Below are 3,010 nucleotides of genomic sequence, written 5' to 3'. Positions count from 1 at the left end.
CGGCAGGAGGTAGACGTGCTCCCCGCGGCCGGGCGGGCACTTAGCGCGCGGAGGCTGGAACCGCGGGGTAGACGTGGTCCCCGGGACGAGGGCCGCCTGGTATCGCCCGCCCGGCCCCCAACCCCCCCCCCCCCCCCCCCCCCAACCCCCCCCCCCCCCCCGCGGCGGCGTAAATGAAGAGAGGCAGTCGGCATGAAACCTTCTTTTATTAAGTGTTGTTTTCATCGAGCGTCTTTCATTAAAGGTTGTGTTCTGAAGCAGTCTTTTCTTCAACAGCGCTGTTCTCCGGGGAGAAGGTCTGCCGGCATCTCTAGAAATCTCCCCCCGCTCCTGACCGCCTCCCCCCCCGCCCCCGCTGCCGGTTTGCGCGGAGCCCCCCCTTCCCGCCGTTGCCTCTTGCCGCTACCCCCGCCCCCCCCCCGCTGCCGGTTTGCGCGGAGCCCCCCCTTCCCGCCGTTGCCTCTTGCCGCTACCCCCGCCCCCCCCCCGCTGCCGGTTTGCGCGGAGCCCCCCCTTCCCGCCGTTGCCTCTTGCCGCTACCCCCCGCCCCCACCCGCTGCCGGTTTGCGCGGAGCCCCCCCTTCCCGCCGTTGCCTCTTGCCGCTACCCCCGCCCCCCCCCCCGCTGCCGGTTTGCGCGGAGCCCCCCCTTCCCGCCGTTGCCTCTTGCCGCTACCCCCGCCCCCCCCCCGCTGCCGGTTTGCGCGGAGCCCCCCCTTCCCGCCGTTGCCTCTTGCCGTTACCCCCGCCCCCCCCCGCTGCCGGTTTGCGCGGAGCCCCCCCGCCTGCCGTTGCCTCTTGCCGCGGCCACCACCGCCCCCCCCACACCCCCCGGCCCCCGTTACCGGTTTGCGCGGAGCCCCCCCTCCCGACGTTGCCTCTTGCCGCTGCTGCCACCCCCAGCTCCCCACACCCCCCGGCTCCCGTTAGCGGTTTGCGCGGAGCCCCCCCTTCCCGCCGTTGCCTCTTGCCGCTACCCCCGCCCCCCCCCCCCGCTGCCGGTTTGCGCGGAGCCCCCCCGCCTGCCGTTGCCTCTTGCCGCGGCCACCACCGCCCCCCCCACACCCCCCGGCCCCCGTTACCGGTTTGCGCGGAGCCCCCCCTCCCGACGTTGCCTCTTGCCGCTGCTGCCACCCCCAGCTCCCCACACCCCCCGGCTCCCGTTACCGCTTTGCACGGAGCCCCCCCGCCCGCCGTTATCTCTTGCCGCTGCCGCGACCCATCTCCCCCCGCCCCGCCGCCGCTAACTGCCCCCCGAAGCCGCTAGCAGCTGGGCACCCCCCGCCAAAGCCGCCGCGGCTTCCCCTTCCCACATTGTCCCCTGGAGGGGGGATCGCGACGCGGGCTGCCGCTTCCCTCCCGGGCTGCCCGGCTGCTCTCTAACCCCTGCGACCGAGGCGGCGCTGTTAGGGCGGCCGTGCCGGTGCCCCTTGCCGCAGCTAGCCTCTCGCCGCTGCCCCTCCCGTCCGTCGTCCCCCGTCCCCAAAAACTTGCTGCTCTCCACGCTGGAGCCTGCACGGGGGAGGTTGCGCTCCGCTCCTCCGGCCCTAAAGCCGCCCTCGCCCGCCCCCCGGCTTGCCGCTTGGCTGGGCTGCCCGCCCGCCCGCTAATCCCCCCAACGCCCCCACCCCAAAAACACCCCAGCCCTACCGCATGCCGCTCCCCCTCTCCCCGCTCTCGCTGACCGCTGCCACCCCCCCCCCACCCCTCCCCCCCGAAACAAACCCCCCAGCCCTACCGCATGCCGCTCCCCCTCTCTCCCTAGCCTGCCCCCCCCGCCGTCGCTTGCTGCTGCCGCCGCCGCCGCCGCCGCCGCCGCCGCCGCCGCCGCCGCCGCCGCCGCCGGGACCCGCCTCGGTCTGGTGGCGCGCGCTCGGAGATCCCCGGCTACCCGTCCGTCCGTCCCTCCCTCCCTCCCGCCCCGCCCCGGGGGAGGGCCCGGGGCAGCGCGGGCAGGCGGGGAGCAAAAAAAGGCGCGGGCGCCAAAAAACGTCGGGGTCCCGGGGTGGCGGAGGGGGGCGGCGGCGGGGGCGGCGGCGGGTACACGGCGCCGGGTCCAGGGCGCCGGGTCCAGCCCGTCCCGGGGCGGGGACAGGTGGTGTCGTCCGTCCCCGCCCCCGTAACCTGCTCTGAAGCATCCGCTTCCCGCCGCGGTTCGCCCTCCACGCCCCCGCCGCACACGCAGCTGCCGCTTCCCGCCGCCTCTGCCCCCCGCCCCGGGATCAACCACCCGCCGGGTCCAGCCGGTCCCGGTCCCGGGAACCTGCTCCCGGGGCCAGCCGGAGCCACGCCCCCTCCTCTGACGCTTCCAGCTGCCGCCTCCCCTCCCACCCCCCAAACTCACACTGGCCCTCGCCGGCCCGCCCACCCGCCTACCTGCTTGCCCGCCGCCGCTGGGTGGCGTGCCGGACACTCTCGCACACAGGTACACAGACAGGGACACAGGGACACAGGCACTCAGGCACACAGGGACACAGGGACACAGGGACACAAGGACACAGGGACACAGGCACTCAGGCACTCAGGCACTCAGGGACACAGGGACACAGGGACACAGGCACTCAGGCACTCAGGGACACAGGGACACAGGGACACAGGGACACAGGCACTCAGGCACACAGGGACACAGGTGGCGGGCCGGAGGCCTCTCTCCACTGTGTGGCAGGGGTCCAAGAGCCACCCCAGCCCAACCCAGAGGGTCTTTTGCACCTCTCTAGAGGCCACCCAGAGACCCCAGGCCGCAGCAGAAGCCTCCCCCGCATGCTCTGCAGGCTTCCGACCCACCCCAGGCCGCAGCAGAAGCCTCCCCCGCATGCTCTGCAGGCTTCCGACCCACCCCAGGCCGCAGCAGAAGCCTCCCCCGCAAGCTCTGCAGGCTTCCGACCCACCCCAGGCCGCAGCAGAAGCCTCTCCCGCACGCTCTGCAGGCTTCTCAGCCACCCCAGGCCGCAGCAGAAGCCTCTCCCGCACGCTCTGCAGGCTTCTCAGCCACCCCAGGCCGCACCAGAAGC

Source organism: Melanerpes formicivorus, unplaced genomic scaffold, assembly GCF_026170545.1.
Source record: "Melanerpes formicivorus ecotype bairdi unplaced genomic scaffold, bMelFor1.0.p_v2 SCAF_256, whole genome shotgun sequence".
Classification (NCBI taxonomy): domain Eukaryota; kingdom Metazoa; phylum Chordata; class Aves; order Piciformes; family Picidae; genus Melanerpes; species Melanerpes formicivorus.
The sequence above is the reverse complement of the archived record's forward strand: the minus strand, read 5'-3'. Positions refer to the sequence as shown.